This window comes from Meles meles, chromosome 3 (assembly GCF_922984935.1).
Source record: "Meles meles chromosome 3, mMelMel3.1 paternal haplotype, whole genome shotgun sequence".
NCBI lineage: Eukaryota > Metazoa > Chordata > Mammalia > Carnivora > Mustelidae > Meles > Meles meles.
Genome location: NC_060068.1, coordinates 24,902,451 through 24,923,408, shown reverse-complemented (window position 1 = coordinate 24,923,408; position 20,958 = coordinate 24,902,451).

The window sequence follows — 20,958 nt, the reverse complement described above, 5'->3', positions numbered from 1 at the left end:
TCACAATGCTTTGAAACTGGAGCTCAATCACAAGGAAAAGTTCAGAAGGAACTCAAACACCCGGAAGCTAAAGACCACCTTGCTCAAGAATGCTTGGATCAACCAGGAGATCAAAGACGAACTTAAATAATTCATGGAAACCAATGAGAATGAAGACACCTCGGTCCAAAACCTATGGGATACAGCAAAGGCGGTTCTAAGGGGGAAATACATAGCCATCCAAGCCTCCCTCAAAAACATTGAAAAATGCAGAATGCACCAGCTGTCTCTACACCTTAAAGAACTGGAGAATCAACAGCAATTCAAACAGTTTATTCCTACATCATAATGAAGAAGTTCCTCTAAATGACATTATTTAATAATGCCATTTATAAATAATTTCCATATTTCCAGTTTTAATTTACTTTAATAACATTTAACAAAGATTATCAGTATTACAGATATTCTTTTTCCTATGTTTCTCATGTTCCTATTCAATTAGAAGTAAAACTTGAAAAACATCACCCTTTATTGATTCACATAGGTATGGAATAAATAGATTTTACAAATATAGGATCATTATTATAAAGATTCAGTGTGGATTCCATTTGAGGAGAAGTAATTTATATAAAACTATATAGTGATCCAGTGGCAAATCTAGAAATGTGGCCTCTAAATACCAGACAATGTAGAGTTTTCTTCTGAAGCAAATGAATGTCAAAAATATATCATTCAGGTCACTAAATATGTCTGGTCACAATCAGTTTTGTCTGATTATTGCATAGCTCCAACAAGAATGTGCATTGAACTAAGAATTTTCTATCACTTTGCCTAAAATTTTATAAGAATCTCAGACTAAAAAAATAGCACTGGGAGGCGAACCATAAGAGACTATGTACTCTGAAAAACAACCTGAGGGTTTTGAAGGGTCAGGGGTGGGAGGTTGGGGCAACCTGAGGGTTTTGAAGGGTCAGGGGTGGGAGGTTGGGGGAACAGGTGGTGGGTAATGGGGAGGGCACGTTTTGCATGGAGCACTGGGTGTTGTGCAAAAAGAATGAATACTGTTACACTGAAAAAATAAATAAAATGAAAAAAAAAAAGAAGTGAACAAAAAAAAATAGCACTAGTTTTCATATAAATTTGGGTTGCCTTCTCTTTTCAAGAAATCTGTCATACTTTTGTATGTACTTTAGCAAAATAAGCTTCTTTACTCACCTATAGGGGAAGAGTTCCCTAAAGGACCTATCAGACCTTTTTCCCCAGGACTACCTTGAACCTACTTGGCTACACAGAGTCTACCTTGGTTCATTGAAAAATGTGTTTACACTTGTATCTGTAATGTCTGTAGATAATAATTATTTTGAATTGCTTTCACTTATATGGGTTTTAAAATATTGTGAAATGACTTTCCTAGAATGAATCAGATTACAGAAAGGAGAATCGTCTGGAGTCTTGCCAAAGACAGTGCCCTACAATATCTCTGCAATGAGTCATACATGGAAGTTTTCATGCCTTCTAATGTTTCCATAACAGTTTCTATTAAAAAGAACATACAGTACAGAGTTCAGAATGCTTTAGTGCCTTAGGAATTAATTCTCTTTTTAAATATTTACACAATGTGTATTCTTATTTGTTTAGATGGTCATAGAGCTTGTGCCCCTAAGGATTTTATAATACACAGAGATCTAAAATTCACAGTATTAATATGTGTATGTTACTGTTGCTTCTATGTATACCTTCATGAAATATCACAATCGTGAATTAGAACTGATAAATACATAAGTCGGTAGACAGATATATGAAGAGATATCTGATTTATCAGTATATACTTTGAGTTTGGGTTCAGATTGAAGTGAGGTTTATTTTGATTTATTGCAAACCATGCTGCAGATTTTTGGAGCCAATGCTAGATCTAATGCTAGCAGTCTCTTACTATAAATGTGAACTTGGATTAGTGAATTCACTCTCTGAGCCCCTACCTCACAAGTAGAGCAGATCAAAATCATGAGATATGATCCCACACTTCTTAGAATGGATATTACCCAAATTGAAAAAAAAATAATGAGAGTTGGAGAGAATGTGGAGAAAACACATCACTTGAGCACTATTGATTGGACTGAAAATTAGTACAGCCATTATGGAAAATAGTATAGGAGTTCTTTAAAATTTAAAAGTAAAATTTTCCTATGTTCCAACAATCCCACTTCTGGCTATATATGCAAAGAAAATAAAATGATATGAAACCAAATTTGAAGCTATGCTTTACTCTTGTAATCATTATTGCAGTGTGACCCACAATAGATAAAATATGGAAATTAATTTTACATATGCATTGACAAATGAGTGGAAAACTGAAATAACAGCAACATGGAAGAACCCAGAGGACATTGAGAGAAGTGAAATGAGCCAAACACAGAAAGACAAACATGTTATAATTATAATTGTATATGAAATCTAATAGTGAATCTTTAGAAGTAAAGAGTAGAAGGACAATTGTCAGTGACTACAGGCAGTGAGAAATGGGATGTGAGTCAAATGCTAAGTTTCCAGGCTATGTGTTGAAAAGATCTATTTATAGCAATTTATATATAGTTAACAACCTTGTATATTTGAAATTTTCTATTACTGCAGACCTCACCAGTTGGTAATGTTCTTACACACACACACACACACACACACACACACAAGCTAATTGAATTAGTGGATATGCACTTTAATTGTAGTGATTATTGTAAAGTGTAAGTATCTTAAATGAAGCTGTGCACCTTAAATATATAAAATTTTTGTCACTTATACCTAAATAAATCTGAAGAACAAACAAAAAGTATAACAAGACTGAATGGCATAATTTGTACTGGATATGTAAAATCCAAGTGGCATGAGTGACCCATGCACAGTAGCTGTGATATTTTTTACCATCTTCACCACTGCCACTAAAATCAGCATACTTACTATCACACATGTCATCCTTGGATTTCTCAGGGACATTCTTCCTAAAAAGTTGAGAAAACACTCAGTGATTTTCACAAAGCATCCTACTTTGCTCTCACAGATGTAACTATTATTGCACTGGAATGTTAGTGACAGGCAAGGAAAATTTTATTTTATTTATTTTTTTTTCCTTTTTAAAAAATTTTTTTTCCATTTTATTTATTTTTTCAGCGTAACAGTATTCATTCTTTTTGCACAACACCCAGTGCTCCATGCAAAACGTGCCCTCCCCATCACCCACCACCTGTTCCCCCAACCTCCCACCCCTGACCCTTCAAAACCCTCAGGTTGTTTTTCAGAGTCCATAGTCTCTTATGGTTCGCCTCCCCTCCCCAATGTCCATAGCCCGCTCCCCCTCTCCCAATCCCACCTCCCCCCAGCAACCCCCAGTTTGTTTTGTGAGATTAAGAGTCATTTATGGTTTGTCTCCCTCCCAATCCCATCTTGTTTCATTTATTCTTCTCCTATCCCCCTACCCCTCCTTTTTTAAAATTTATTTATTTTTTTCAGCGTAACAGTATTCATTGTTTTTGCACAACACCCAGTGCTCCATGCAAAACGTGCCCTCCCTATTACCCACCACCTGTTCCCCCAAACTCCCACCCCTGACCCTTCAAAACCCTCAGGTTGTTTTTCAGAGTCCATAGTCTCTTATGGTTCGCCTCCCCTTCCAATTTTTTTTTATAAACATATAATGTATTTTTATCCCCAGGGGTACAGGTCTGTGAATCGCCAGGTTTACACACTTCACAGCACTCACGATAGCACATACCCTACCCAATGTCCATAACCCCCTTCCCCTCTCCCAATCCCACCTCCCCCCAGCAACCCCCAGTTTGTTTTGTGAGATTAAGAGTCATTTAGGTTTGTCTCCCTCCCAATCCCATCTTGTTTCATTTATTTATTTATTTTCATGTATTTTTAAGTTAACTTCTTTTAAATGATTGTATTTATTTATTTAACAGAAAACACAAGTAAAGGGGGCAGGAGAGAGATAAGCAGGCACCCCACCCATCAGGGAGCCAGATGTAGGGCTCACTATCAGGACTCTGGGAACATGACCTGAGCCTAAGGTAGAAGTTTAACTGACTTAGCCACCCAGGTGCCCCAAAGTCATTTTTAATACAAAAGTTAAACACAGAAAGCAGTACAGCTGGGCAAAATTTGTGTTAAAAAATAATCCTATTCTTTTGGACCCAACTATCTCCTTCATACATGGACTTGTCCAAAGAAAGGAAGTTTACTTTTTTTTTTTCCTTTTCTTTTTTTTATTTGTTTATTTGTTTATTTACAGCATAACAGTGTTCATTGTTTTGGCATCACACCCAGTGCTCCATGCAGTATGTGCCCTCCCTATTACCCACCACCTGGTTCCTCAACCTCCCACACCCCCCACCGCCCCTTCAAAACCCTCTGGTTGTTTTTCAGAGTCCATAGTCTCTCATGGTTCATCTTCCCTTCCAGTTTCCCTCACTTATTTGTGGAGCATAACAAATAACATGGAGGACATGGGGAGATGGAGAGGAGAGGGAGTTGAGGGAAGTTTACATTTTTGAATAAAGATGCAAAGTAGGCAAAAAACATTAATACTGATGCAAAAAATTAAAAAAAAAAATAAAAAAACAGAACCAAGGCAGAGGATGTTGTTTAAGCTCTCCTCGACCAGCGGGAATGGTGACAACAGAATGATTTGAGACTAATCTGTGGGGAAAGAGGGGGAACCAGATTTGCTGTTTGAAAAAAAGGTAAAATAATAATAAAAAAAGACATGTTTATAATCAATCCCTGGTTGTAGACAAGTTCTCCAAAACCAATACCTGGCACCGCTCCAACAAACAAACGGGGGGAAAAATTCTTGGATTATCTCATCAGGCCCTTTTCCTCCACTGCCTCCGCTGGGGGGAGGGCTTCTGGACAGCACTCAGCTGGGCCTCCTGTGCGGGGGCTGTGCAGGCTGACCCCGCTGACCAGTCCCCCTCTTCCACGGCCACCACTCCCTCCTGCCCCCAGATACAGGAAAGAACTAGGAAATGCTTATTTCCTATCATCACTGTTGAGGATTTCACTCTACCAAGCTTTATTCCCTGAGTTTCATGTGAGCCCATGGAAATGCTACCCGATATGACTCAACACTGTCCTTACAAAGGCCCTCATCCATTTCCTTTCCAGAGAGCACGTTTATGAAATAGCCCCTAAACCATTTTCTAAAGTAAACAGTGTAATTCTGTGCAATCAGACTCCAGTTAAAATCTTCTGTTTCCAAAGTGGACCAACTCTTCCATAGATGACATCACTCATTTCCTAACCTGACAACCTGAAAATGGGAATGATTTCCATCTAGTCAATAATTCACAATGCCTGGGCACCTGGGTGTCTCAGTTGGTTCAGCGACTGCCTTCACCTCAGGTTATGATCCTGGAGTCCCAGGATCAAGTCATGCATCAGGCTCCCAGCTCCAAAAGGGAATCTGCTTCTCCCTCTGATCTTCTCCCCTCTCATGCTCTCTCTCTCACTCTCAAATAAATAATGAAAATCTTTTAAAAAATCCACAATACCAAAGAATTCACCCAACAGGATCAACAGCTCTGTGACCACATCCTACACGTGCATGAAATCAGCTGTACTTCTCTAAAATAAAATTTAGACTACCTAGGCCATACTAAAACATTCTTTTTTTTAAAAGATTTTATTTATTTGACACAAAGGGAGATCACAGTAGGCAGAGCAGCAGGCAGAGAGAGAGAGGGGAAGCAGTCTCCTTGCTGAGCAGAGAGCCTGATGCAATGTGGAGCTTGATCCCAGGACCTTGAGACCATGACCTGAGCTGAAAGCAGAGGCTTAACCCTCTGAGCCACCCAGGTGCCCCTAAAACATTCTTTATTTAGTTGCAATCTCCCACTCTTCAGGGGGTCCATGACAGGCTCTGGACTCAAAATACATTTCCTTCTTCAGTGCATAATATGTCTGTTTCAAATTCAATAATTGTTTTAAAAATCCCTCGTGTTCAAATTCTCACATTTGCATGTCCATTTGCATTCATATATTTACTATATATTTTGTCAGAGAGAACTTTTTATATTAAACTTTTTATGTTAAACTATATTACATGGATATATTACCATTTAGTGTAGATCTTGCTTTAATTTACCACAAACTGAGAAAAGTACATTGATGCTTGTAGGTATCAGCCATTGATTCAAATATCAATTCCACCATATTTATTACCATTTCACAATAGATTATAAGGAACAGCAGCAATTCTTTCAAGATTTCAGTAATATTTTCTTGGGATTTAAAGAGATCTTCATTTTTTTAAGCACCTGAATATGCACTCAGTTTATTTACTTTTTAAGTTTTAATTAGATATCTAAATGAAAATATGAGATATATGATATATAAAAATGCATATCTTTTATTTTTTAAATATTTTATTTATTTATTTGACAGAGATCACAAGTAGGCAGAGAAGCAGGCAGAGAGAGAGGAGGAATCGGGCTCCTCGCTGAGCAGAGAGACCAATGTGGGGCTCGACCCCAGAACCCTGAGATCATGACCTGAGCTGAAGGCAGAGGCTTTAACCCACTGAGACACCCAGGCACCCTAAAAATGCATATCTTTTAAATTGACTTTTTAGTCAACTAAAATTTCCCTTTCACTTTCCATAGTTAATGAAATGCTTGAATGTATTAATTATCAATTATAATATTTTAAGATATTTCCTTATTAATTCTAATCATAATTATCTTAAGCATTTACAGAAGTATCTCAATTTTAAAGAATAAATAAAAATAAAAATACCAGAAGGCATGTACCTTTTATCAGCTTGCATAGTGACAAACTTACTGGTTTGAAGAACTGACATTTGTCCTCCCATATTCAATGGAATGAAGTCATTTTTCTGAGTCAACTTTGAATATTTTTCAAAGCAGTCTGTATACTTTTTTCTCATCCCTACCCTTGACATTTGAGATAACTCCATAAAGACTAAACAGGGATCATGATTTCAAGACATCTTTGGAGATTAAGGATAGCACGTGGTGTTTTGTGTGTGTATTCACTTGGCAATGTCTACTGAGACAGGAATAAGGTGAAAATACTATTTGCTTAGCATGTCCCTAGGACAAAGTTTAGAAATGAGTTCTGATACTTTGTGTAGCTGTTTGTTTGTTTTTTAAATTTTCTCTAAAGAGTTTATTTACTCATTTGGCAGAGGGAGACACAGCATGAGAGGGAACACAAGCAGGGTAAGTGGGAGGAGAAACAGGCTTCCAGGAGAGCAGGGAGTCCCATGCAAAGCTTGATCCCAGGACTCTGGGATCATAACCTGAGGTGAAGGCAGATGCCTAATGACTGAGCCACCCAGGCTACCTAGTGTAGCTCTTTTAATAGGTGAGTTCAAGGTCAATCCAGAAGGTAAACAAGTATACTTATTCAGACTTTTTGAATGTTATGTCTTCATGTATAATTTCTTTCTATATTTTGGATATTAAGCCCTTATTGGATATATTATTTGCAAATATCTTCTCCCAAACAGAAGATTGCTTTTTTATATTGCTGATGGTTTCTTTCACTGTGCATTAAAAAAAGAAAGAAAGAAAGAAAAAGAGAAACAAAACAACCCTTCTCTGGTCCCAAGGGTTTAATGTGGTTTTCTGTTTCTCTTGCCAGAGAAGTCTTATCTAGAAATCTGCTTCTATGGCTGATATCAAGTAAGTAATTTCTTTTCTGAGAAATTTTTTATAATATCCATTTTGAGTTTATATTTGTGTATGATGTAGTAAGTGGCACATTTTAATTGTTTTCCATTAAGCTGTCCAGTTATCACAGCACCAGTTACTGAAAAGACTGCCCTTTCTCTCATTGTACCTTCTTACCCACTTTTTTGTAGATTAACTGACTACATATCTGTGAGTTTTTTTCTGAGTTACTTTGTTGTATTGATCTATGTGTCAGTTTCTATGCCAGCTCCATACTGTTGAGGTTTTTTTAATTATTATTATTATCAATTTAGCTTTGAAATAGCTTGAAACTGGGGCTGGTGATAATTCCAGTTTTGTTCTTTGTTTTCAAGATGGCCTTCTCTCTTGGGTTAACACACTGTTTGGATTACTATCACTTTATATTTAATTTTCAAAACAGGAACATTGAGTCATCCAATCTTATTCTTCCTCAAAGTTCTTTTAGTGGATGAAGGTTTTTCTTTTGTTACTATGTTGCATTATATATATTTACTTTCATATATTGAAGAACCTTGGCATTTCAGGATTAAATCCAACTAGGTCATAGTGTATAATACATTTCATAATCTGATGAATTCTGAGTGTCAATATTTTATTAAAAGCTTACTTGAAGACTGATATCCAGACCAATATCATTCATGGCATTTGCATGAGGGCAATGTTGGCCTTATGGAATGAGTTAGTATGTATTCTTTTCTCCTCTGGTTTTTGAAAGAGTTGGAAAAGAATTGGTGTGAATTTGTTTTTGTTCACTTGGGAAAATTAATCAGTGAAGTCTTTGGGCTCAAGGACTTTCTTAGTTGAATGTATTTAATTATGTATTCAATCTCCTTTCTACTTATAGGTGAACTCAGTTTTATATTTCTTCATGACCCAGTCTTGGTAGTATGTTGTTTCTGGGAATTAGTCCACTTATCATGGTTATCCAACATGTTAATGTATTTATAATATTGGGTTCATAATTTTTGTATCTATAAAACTTACGATAATGTACCCACTCTCGCTGCTTATGTTAATATTTTGATGTTTATTTCTTTTATTTTTTCTCGGATAATATAGCAAAAGATTTGTTAATTTTCAAAGAATCCTGCTTTAGTTTTGATGTATTTCTTTGATGCTTTTCCTGTACTACTATGATTTGTTATCTCTGCTTTAATCTTTATTACTGCTTCACCTTCATTAGCTTTAGATTTAATTTTTTTCTTTTTCTACTTGAATAAGTTAAAACAGTTTCTTGTTGATTTGAGAACTTTCTTTTTAATTTAAATTTTTACTACCATTAATTCTTCTTTAGGACTTTTTTTTTAAGATTTTATTTATTTATTTGACAGACAGAGATCACAAGCAAGTAGAGAGGCAGGCAGAGAGAGAGAGGAGGAAGAAGGCTCCCCGCTGAGCAGAGAGCCTGATACGGGGCTTGATCCCAGGACCCTGGGATCATGACCTGAGCCGAAGGCAGAGGCTTTAACCCACTATGTTTCAGTATCTTTATTTCTACTTTCATATGATTCAGGTTTTTTTTGTTTTGTTTAATATTTATTGTAAATCCTTAGGCCTCTTAGTTTTTAATAGTGTACTGTTTAATATCCATATAATTGAGTTCTAGTTTTTTGTCTGTTATTCTTTGCTTTATGTAAGCTTTATGTAAGCCTCATTACAATTTTTTTCTTTTTTTAATTTCTTTTCAGCATAACAGTGTTATTATTATTGCACCACACCCAGTGCTCCATGCAACACGTGCCCTCACTAATACCCACCACCTTGTTCCCCCAATTTCCCACCCCCCGCCCCTTCTAGACCCTCAGGTTGTTTTCAGAGTCCATAGTCACTCATGGTTCATCTCCCCTTCCAATTTCCCTCAACTCCTTTCTCCTCTCCATCTCCCCATGTCCTCCATGTTCTTTGCTATGCTCCACAAATAAGTGAAATCATATGATACTTGACTCTCTCTGCTTGACTTATTTCACTCAGCATAATCTCTTCCAGTCCCATCCATGTTGCTACAAAAGTTGGGTATTCATCTTTTCTGATAGAGGCATAATACACCATACTGTATATGTGCCACATCTTCCTTATCTTTACCTATCCTTATCCATTCATTTGTCGAAGGGCATCTTGTTTCTTTCCACAGTTTGGCGACCGTGGCCAGTGCTGCTATAAACATTGGGGTACAGATGGCCCTTCTTTTCATTACATCTGTATCTTTGTGTAAGTACCCAACAGTGTAATTGCAGGGTCATAGGGAAGCTCTATTTTTAATTTCCTGAGGAATCTCCACACTGTTCTCCAGAGTGGCTGCACCAAATTGCATTCTCACCAACAGTGGAAGAGGGTTCTCCTTTCTCCACATCCTCTCCAACACATGTTGTTTCCTGTCTTGCTAATTTGGGCCATTCTAACTGGTATAAGGTGATATCTCAACGTGGTTTTAATTTGAATCTCCCTGATGGCTAGTGATGATGAGGATTTTTTTCATGTGTCTGATAGCCATTTGTATGTTTTCATTGGAGAAGTGTCTGTTCATATCTTCTGCCCATTTTTTGATATGATTATCTGTTTTGTGTGTGTTGAGTTTGAGGTGTTCTTTATAGATCCTGGATATCAACCTTTTGTCTGTACTGTCGTTTGAAAATATCATCTCCCATTTTGTGAGTTGCCTTTTGTTTTGTTGACTGTTTCCTTTGCTGTGCAGAAGCTTTTGATCTTGATGAAGTCCCAAAAGTTCATTTTCACTTTTATTTCCTTGGCCTTTGGAGACATATCTTGAAAGAAGTTGCTGTGGTTGACATCGAAGAGGTTACTGCCTATGTTCTTCTCTAGGATTCTGATGGATTCCTGTCCCACATTGAGGTCCTTTATCCATTGTGAGTTTATCTTTGTGTATGGTGTAAGAGAATGGTGGGTTTCATTCTTCTACATATAGCTGTCCAGTTTTCCCAGCACCATTTGTTGAAGATACTGAACAGACATTTCTCCAATGAAGACATACAAATGGCTATCAGACACATGAAAAAATGCTCATCATCACTACCCATCAGGGAGATTCAAATTAAAACCACATTGAGATATCACCTTATACCAGTTAGAATGGCCAAAATTAGCAAGACAGGAAACAACATCTGTTGGAGAGGATGTGGAGATAGGGGAACCCTCTTACACTGTTGATTGGAAAGCAAGTTGGTGCAACTACTTTGAAGAACAGTGTGGAGATTCCTCAAGAAATTAAAAATAGAGCTTTCTTGCAATTGCACTGCTGGGTACTTACCCAAAGAAACAGATGTAGTGAATAGAAGGGCCATCTGTACCCCAATGTTTATAGCAGCAATGGCCACGGTCGCCAAACTGTGGATAGAACCAAGATGCCCTTCAACGGATGAATGGATAAGGAAGATGTGGTCCATATACACGATGGAGTATTATGCCTCCATCAGAAAGGATGAATACTCAACTTTTGTAGCAACATGGATGGGACTGGAAGAGATTATGCTGAGTGAAATAAGTCAAGCAGAGAGAGTCAAGTATCATATGGTTTCACTTATTTGTGGAGCATAACAAAGAACATGGAGACATGGGGAGATGGAGAGGAGAAGGGAGTTGAGGGAAATTGGAAGGGGAGAAGAACCATGAGAGACTATGGACTCTGAAAAACAACCAGAGGGTTTTGAAGGGGCGGGGGGTGATATGATGGGGAACCAGGTGGTGGGTAATAGAGAGGGCATGTATTGCATGGATCACTGGGTGTGGTGCAAAAACAATGAATATTGTTACACTGAAAATAAATATAAATAAATAAATAAATAAACTGCACACCAATTTCCTTGACTAGAGAATCAAAATTCTCAATATTATACTAGCAAACCAAATCCCACAATACATTAAAAAAATTACCTAGGTTGCCTGGGTGGTTCAATTATTTAAGCAGCTTCCTTCAGTTAAGGCCGTGATCTGAGAGACCTTAGATCAAGCTCTGCATCAGGCTCCCTGCTTAACAGGGAAGTCTGCCTCTCTCTCTCCATCTGCTTCTTCAGCTACTCATGATCTCTCTCACTGTCTTTCTATCAAATAAATAAATAAAATCCTTAAAACACTTACCATAAGTAAGTGCGATTTATTCCTATGTTGTAATGATTGTTAAGTATTCACAAACCAATCAATTTAATACACCACATAAGAAAAGAAATGATAAGAACTGTATGATCCTTTCATTAGATTGAAACAATATATTTGGAAAAAAGATAGCATCCAGTTTAGAGGGAACAAACCTCAACAAAGTCCATATATGTCAACCCCAGAATTAATAACATCCTCAAAAAGAAACACTGAGGGCACTTCCTCTAAGGTCAAGTGCAACACAGGGATGCAACCCACAGCTGTTGGTTAACATACTACTGGAAGTCTTGGCACAACAATCAGACAACACAAATATGTAAAATTCATCCACCTTAGCAATAATCAAAACAAAACAAACATTATTTGTATGTCCCGTAGGAGTACTTTATTTTTCAGTACGTGATAGTTTTTTACAGAAAGCAGGCATTAATTAGAGGTGCCCATGTATGTATGCCATGGACTGATATATTAAAATTTTTACCTGTTATTTTATTGAATATGTGTTATTATTTTTGGAGGGAGCATAATTACTATTTTTGGAGGGATATGCCTTGTGATACCTACTTTATATCTTTAAAATGAATCACATATAATTATTAAATAATTCTATACACAGATATGTTGTTTTACAAGTAACTGACTGTGTTGCTGAAATTTTGGATAATGTCGTGGTGGTAAGCAAATATTATTATCCTGATACTTATCTAGGGCCCAGAGAAAGAGTAGATCCCAAGTGTTCTGTGGGTACAGATATGTATTTGTGGCAACTATTTGTTATTTGGTTCTGCTTTGAAGATATATGTAATATAATAGATTAAACACTTGGTAAACAAGTTAAAGCTATTTAATCAAGTATACAATTTTTGCCTTATAGAATCATTTGTTTTTTATTTTTTAAAGATTTTATTTTTATTTATTTGACAGACAGAGATTACAAGTAAGCAGAAAATCAGGCAGAGACAGAGGAAAGCAGGCTGCTCGCTGAGCAGAGAGACTGATGCAGGACTTGATCCCAGGACTCAGAGATCCTGACCTGAGCTGAAGGCAGCAGCTTAACCCACTGAGCCACCCAGGCACCCCACCTTATAGAATCATTTATATCAGGCGATTATAGAGCAATGTTTTACTACAGAAATTGCATTCTGAAATTCCGCTAATTCCACTAATTCTCAAAATTTCTTCACAAGAAACCAAAGTGAACACACTTTCTCTTCAAGAAAAGGGTAAATAGGAGTCAGGATGGCAGAGGAGTAGGGATTCTAAGTTTTTCTCATTTCTTGAATAGAGCTAGATTCTGAAACCTCATAAATCAACTAGAGATCTGAGAAAAGAAATGCTGTAGAGCTACAGGTAAGAAAGTGACCTCATTTTGGAAGGTAGAAAGTGCAGAGACTTGAATCTGCTGTGATACAGCTAATGATACAGGGGATGGGAGGGAGTCCTCCTAGAAATTCTATTGCAAAGTACTAGAAGTCGTGAAGCATAAAATCAGAACAATTTTTTTTAATTTTAACTTTTATATATTTTTATGTATTTTTTGCTTTTATTACATTTTAATTCTTATTTTTTTAACACGTTGGGATCTAGTTTCTCTAAACAAGTAGATGTAGACAGAAAGATTCCTAGTTTCTTGTTTTGGTTGTTGTTTTTTCTTGTGTTTTCTTCTTTATTCTTTTGTCATCTTAAAAAAAAAAAACAAAACGATGAGTTGGAGAAATTTATCACAAGAGTAAGGAAGTGGTTCTCATAGCCACAGATTTAATCATACAGTTACAAGTAAGAAGTCTGAACTAGAATTTAAAGCAAAGATTTTAAACATACTAGCCTTGTTTGAAAAACAAATACATAGAAGGCACTAGGAAATCCATCACTATAGACATACAAGGACTACAATATAGACATGCTGAAATTAAAAATGCTATCACTGAGATGCAGTCCCAAGTGGAGACCATATAAATGAGGATGAATGAAATAGAAGAGGAATTTAGTGATATAGATGACAAAGTTATGGAAAATAATGAAGCTGGTCAGAGGAAAGATAGACAACTCTTAGATAATGAAGGTACACTTAGGGAATTCAGCATTCCATCAGTGAAAGAATATCTGTATTGTAGGAGTCTCAGAAGAAGAGTAGAAAAGAAGCAGAAGGTTTAGTTGAACGAATTATAGTTGAGAACTTACCTAAACCAAAAAAGGAAACAGGTATTCAGATACAAGAGACACAGAGAATTCCCTCCAAAATCAACAGAAATAAGTCAACACCATGACATACTAGAGTGAAAATTCAAAGTGAAATTTCAAAGATAAAGAGAACATCCTAAAATCACCCTGAGACAAGATGTACTTACCTACATATGTAGGCACATAAGGCTGGCAGCAGGCCTGTCCACAGAGACCTAGCAGGCCAGAAAAGACTGGCATATTCAATGTGCTAAGTTGGAAAAATATGTAGTCAAGAACACTATATCCAGCTAGGCTGTCATTCAGACCAAATAAATAAATAAATAAAGAAAGAAAGAAAGAAAGAAATTCATGAACACTGACCCAGCCCTGCAAGAAATATTAAAGGGACCCATAGAGCAAAAAGAGATCCCAAAAGTAACAAAAGCCATAAAGGAACAGAGATAATCCACAGATACAGCAACCTTACATGTAATAAAATGGCACTAAATTTATATTTTAATAATTCTCTAAATGTAATTGATAAAATGCTGCAGTCAAAAGACAAAGGATAACATAATTGATCAAAAAATTTAAAAAAAGACTCATGAGTACACTGCCTACAGGAGATTCATTTCAGACAGAAAGACACCTCCAGATTTCAGGTGACGGTGTAGAGAATGATTTATCATACTAATGGACATCAAAAGAAAGTCAGAGTAACCATCCTTTTGCCAGAGGAAATAGATTTTTAGGCCAAAGATTACAATAAGAGAGGAAGGACAGTATATGATTATAAAGGGAAGATCTAACGAATGTAAATATTTATGCCCATAACATAAGAGTATTCAAGTGTATAAATTAAATAATAAACCTTAAGGACTTCATTGAAAATACTACAATAATAGTTGTGGGCTTTAACACACTAACCATAGCAATGGACAAATTGTCTAAGCAGAAGATAACGAATGAAACAAGGGCTTTGACACACTGGACCAACTGGACTTAACAGATATAGTCAGAGCATTTCATCCTAAAGCATTCAGAAATCACATTCTTCTTCTGTGCACATGGAAAGTTTTCCAGAACGGATTACATACTGGATCATATATCAGACCTCAACTTTTTTTTTTTTTTAGTTTAAATTTTCTATTTTTTTAATATTTATTTTTATTTGTTTATTTACAGCATAACAGTGTTCATTGTTCTGGCATCACACCCAGTGCTCCATGCAGTACGTGCCCTCCCTATTACCACCACCTGGTTCCTCAACCTCCCACCCCCCCACACCCCTGCCACCCCTTCATAACCCTCTGGTTGCTTTTCAGAGTCCATAGTCTCTCATGGTTCATCTCCCCTTCCACTTTCCCTCAACTCCCTCTCCTCTCCATCTCTCCATGTCCTCCATGTTATTTGTTATGCTCCACAAATAAGTGAGACCATATGATACTTGACTCTCTCTGCTTGACTTATTTCACTCAGCATAATTTCTTCCAGTCCCGTCCATGTTGCTACAAAAGTTGGGTATTCGTCCTTTCTGATGGAGGCATAATACTCCATTGTGTATATGGACCACATCTTCCTTATCCATTCATCCGTTGAAGGGCATCTTGGTTCTTTCCACAATTTGGCGACCATAGCCATTGCTGCAATAAACATTGGGGTACAAATGGCCCTGCTTTTCACTACATCTGTATCTTTGGGGTAAATACCCAGCAGTGCAATTGCAGGGTCATAGGGAAGCTCTATTTTTAATTTCTTCAGGAATCTCCACACTGTTCTCCAAAGTGGCTGCACTAACTTGCATTCCCACCAACAGTGTAAGAGGGTTCCCCTTTCTCCACATCCTCTCCAACACACGTTGTTTCCTGTCTTGCTAATTTTGGGCATTCTAACTGGTGTCAGGTGGTATCTCAATGTGGTTTTAATTTGAATCTCCCTGATGGCTAGTGATGATGAACATTTTTTCATGTGTCTGATAGCCATTTGTATGTCTTCATTGGAGAAGTGTCTGTTCATATCTTCTGCCCATTTTTTGATATGATTATCTGCCTTGTGTGTGTTGAGTTTGAGAAGTTCTTTATAGATCCTGGATATCAACCTTTTGTCTGTACTGTCATTTACAAATATCTTCTCCCATTCTGTGGGTTGCCTCTTTGTTTTGTTGACTGTTTCCTTTGCTATGCAGAAGCTTTTGATCTTGATGAAGTCCCAAAAGTTCATTTTTGCTTTTGTTTCCTTGGCCTTTGGAGACATATCTTGAAAGAAGTTGCTGTGGCTGATATCGAAGAGGTTACTGCCTATGTTCTCCTCTAGGATTCTGATAGATTCCTGTCTCACGTTGAGGTCTTTTATCCATTTCGAGTTTATCTTTGTGTACGGTGTAAGAGAATGATCGAGTTTCATTCTTCTACATATCGCTGTCCAGTTTTCCCAGCACCATTTATTGAAGAGACTGTCTTTTTTCCATTGGATATTTTTTCCTGTTTTGTCAAAGATTATTTGACCATAGAGTTGAGGGTCCATATCTGGGCTCTCCACTCTGTTCCACTGGTCTATGTGTCTGTTTTTATGCCAGTACCACGCTGTCTTGGTGATCACAGCTTTGTAGTAAAGCTTGAAATCGGGTAACGTGATGCCGCCAGTTTTGTTTTTGTTTTTCAACATTTCCTTAGCAATTCGGAGTCTCTTCTGGCTCCATACAAATTTTAGGATTATTTGCTCCAGCTCTTTGAAAAATATCGGTGGAGTTTTGATCGGAATGGCATTAAAAGTATAGGACATGGAGAAGCAACATGGGGGGGTAGGGGGATAGGAGAAGAATAAATGAAACAAGATGGGATTGGGAGGGAGACAAACCATAAATGACTCTTAATCTCACAAAACAAACTGGGGGTTGATGGGGGGAGGTGGGATTGGGAGAGGGGGAGCGGGCTATGGACATTGGAGAGGGGAGGCGAACCATAAGAGACTATGGACTCTGAAAAACAACCTGAGGGTTTTGAAGGGTCAGGGGTGGGAGGTTGGGGGAACAGGTGGTGGGTGATGGGGAGGGCACGTTTTGCATGGAGCACTGGGTGTTGTGCAAAAAGAATGAATACTGTTACGCTGAAAAAAAAATAAATAAAAAGGGAAAAAAAAAGTATAGATTGCTCTAGGCAGTATAGACATTTTAACAATGTTTATTCTTCCAATCCAAGAGCATGGAACAGTCTTCCATCTTTTTGTGTCTTCTTCAATTTCTTTCATGAGTGTTCTGTAGTTCCTCGAGTACAGGTCCTTTACTTCTTTGGTTAGGTTTATGCCCAGGTATCTTATGGTTCTTGGTGCTATAGTATATGGAATCGATTCTCTAATTTCCCTTTCTGTATTTTCATTGTTGGTGTATAAGAAAGCCACTGATTTCTGTCCATTGACTTTGTATCCTGCCACGTTACTGAATTGCTGTATGAGTTCTAGTACTTTGGGGGTGGAGTCTTTGGAGTTTTCCATATAAAGAATCATGTCATCTGCGAAGAGAGAGAGTTTGACTTCTTCCTTGCCAATTTGATTCCTTTTATTTCTCTTTGTTGCCTGATTGCCGTTGCTAGAACTTCTAATACTATGTTGAACAAGAGTGGTGAGAGTGGACATCCTTGTCGTGTTCCTGATCTCAACGGGAAGGCTGCAAGCTTTTTCCCATTGAGGATGATATTTGCTGTGGATTTTTCATAGATAGATTTTATGAAGTTCAGGAATGTTCCCTCTATCCCTATACTTTGAAGCGTTTTCATCAGGAACGGATGCTGGATTTTGTCAAATGCTTTTTCTGCATCAATTGAGAGGACCATGTGGTTCTTCTCTCTTCTCTTATTGATGTGTTCTATCACACTGATTGATTTGCGAATGTTGAACCAACCTTGCAACCCAGGGATGAATCCCACCTGGTCATGGTGGATAATATTTTGAATGTGCTGCTGGATCCTGTTTGCTAGGATCTTGTTGAGAATCTTTGCATCCATATTCATCAGTGATATTGGTTGAAATTCTCCTTTTTGGTAGGGTCTTTGCCTGGTTTGGGGATCAGGGTAATGCTGGCTTCATAAAAAGAGTCTGGAAGTTTTCCTTCTGCTTCAATTTTTTGGAACAGCTTCAGGAGAATTGGTGTTATTTCTTCTTTGAGAGTTTGGTAGAATTCCCCAGGGAATCCGTCAGGTCCTGGGCTCTTGTTTTTTGGGAGATTTTTCATCACTGCTTCAATCTCATTACTAGATATCGGTCTATTCAGGTTGTCAATTTCTTCCTGGTTCAATTTTTGGAGTTTGTAGCTTTCCAGGAATGCATCCATTTCATCTAGGTTGCTTATCTTATTGGCATATAAGTGTTGGTAATAATTTCTGATGATTGTTTCTATTTCCTTGGTGTTAGTTGTGATCTCTCCCTTTTCATTCATAATTTTATTAATTTTGGCTTTCTCTCTTTTCTTTTGGATTAGTGTGGCCAATGGTTCATTGATCTTATTGATTCTTTCAAAAAACCAGCTTCTAGTTTCATTGATACGTTCTACTGTATCTCTCGTTTCTACCTCATTGATCTCTGCTCTAATCTTGATTATTTCCCTTCTTGCATGTGAAGTTGGATATATACATTTACAAAGCAATTTACAGAGGAGATATTAAAAGAGGAGAATGATTCTTTGTGAAGAAAATCACCTAGGGCAACTTTTGTATAGGACAGGACATGGATTAGAATTTACTGAGAGAATCTGGAAGTGATGTGTGCATTCTCTACACTCTTGATTAAAGTTGTATTTTTGCAGGGAACAAGAGAAACTATGATTAAGACTGCAGTTGAGAGCAAACAAAAAATATCTTTTTTTAAAGATTGTATTTATTTATCTGACAGAGAGAGAAGAGATCACAAGTAGGCAGAGAGGCAGGCAGAGAGAGGGAGAATCAGGCTCCCTGCTGAGAAGAGAGCCTGATGCGGGGCGCCATCCCAGGACACTGAGATCTTGACCTGAGCCGAAAGCAGAGGCTTTAACCCACTGAGCCACCCAGGTGCCCCCAAACAAGAAGTATCTTGAACTGTCGATACAGAAGCACTAAAACAATTTATTCATAAAAAAATAGCTTTTATGCATTCTTGACTCTGTTTCATCTATAGTAGATTTTTAATTAAAGCTTTTATATCTTTATTTTAATCTCTATTTAGTTCTGAACAGTTAACTATTTTTTACTTCATAATTGCTGCCTAAAATATTTTGTGTTAAGATAGAATTCTTTTTAAATACAAGTTTAATGTATATAAATATATGCATCTACTTACCAACTATGATAAGACAGGATATCCAAAGAATTCCCTTAATTTTCTTTTTTTTTAAATTTTATTTATTTATTTGAGAGACAGAGATCACAAGTAGGCAGAGAGGCAGGCAGAGAGAGAGGAGGAAGCAAGTTTCCTGCTGAGCAGAGAGCCCAATATGGGGCTCGATTCCAGGACCCTGGGATCATGACCTGAGTTGAAGGCAGAGGCTTTAACCCACTGAGCCACCCAGGCACCCCTCCCTTAATTTTCTGAACATGATTTATCATCAGCTATCTGTAGTCATATTGGTGGTTGTATCAACCTCAAGAGACTTTGGTCAGGGTTAAATAAAATTAATTCCTGGCATAAATCTTGACATGTGGTAGGTTCCACCCTGTGGAGATGGTCAATGAAAGTGTAGAGTTCTATCTTCTCTGCCATGTGTGGACCTTGTTCAGGTTCAAGCCTCAGTTCTCCTATTCACTAAGAAACCAACTCTTTCCGTTTTTCTCCACTGCATATTGTCAGTAATGCTGATGCCAGACTCAAATGTTCTAGCGAAGGTTAAAAGACTGAAGCAGGCACAAATCTTTTGCAAATTAAATAGGCTAGTTTTCATTATGTCACTGGGTAAAATTAAAATAAGGGGGAAATAATCTAATTATTTTACATGAAAATATAATTCTTCACATTAGAGTTTGTAACCAGATATTCAATATCTCAAGTGGCTTCCGTGTCAGATGCAATGCGTCTTTACCTTATAAACCCAACCGCCTTCCCAGGTTTTCCTCTGAAATTGACAGTGAACACCCAATTATTGAAAAGCAATTGCTTCCTATAGACCCAGCACTCTGATGTGGGTATTTTGCAGAAAATTAGGAGATGCACATCTGCAATAATTTGAGTACATGTAAATTACTAACAGAAATAACTTTTTAAAAACACTTTAGTATATTGCTCCAAGAATGGATGGATATGGCTTCAACAAACCACAGGATATAATGACAGTTTCATAACTTATGCCTCTTGACACCAAGGCAAATTCTTCAAATTCGTTTACAATTTTTCCTAGTATTTCATCAATATTTTAAACAATATGCTCATCTCTAATGCTTGATTCCTAAATCCAAAATACCAGACCATGATTTGTAACTCAGGCCACTGTGGATGAAGAGTCACCCCCTTCCTACAACATCAACGTTTTCCCCTTCCCTCCCCAATCTATCAACATAGCCACACACCACATTATGTCTGAGGATATGCATCAAGAGCTTTGCTTCATCTCATGGAATGTATTGTTCACATATAAAATATACAACAGTATTGAGAAACATGTTATTTTATAAGCATGACTATATAGATTTCATCTCATATTACCATAATTTCTCTCAAGGAGAATTTAGGATATCAGTCTACCTCATTTTGAGGATTATCAAGAAATTGTTTTCAAGATAATATTTAGAATTTTGAAGAAGATAACATTTAATAGATCAATTATGTTATTTTTCTGTGTTCTTTACCTCAACTTTCATCAGTGTAGTTCACATATTGGTTTAGAGAAAAGCTCTTTTTATAATATTAACTTAAGAGTAAATAAGTGTTTTGACAAAAAGAAATTGATGTCATAGGCATTTACAGAAATTCCCATAAGTATATGTTGGGTCATCTTATATTTTTCCTCTCATCCTCTTAA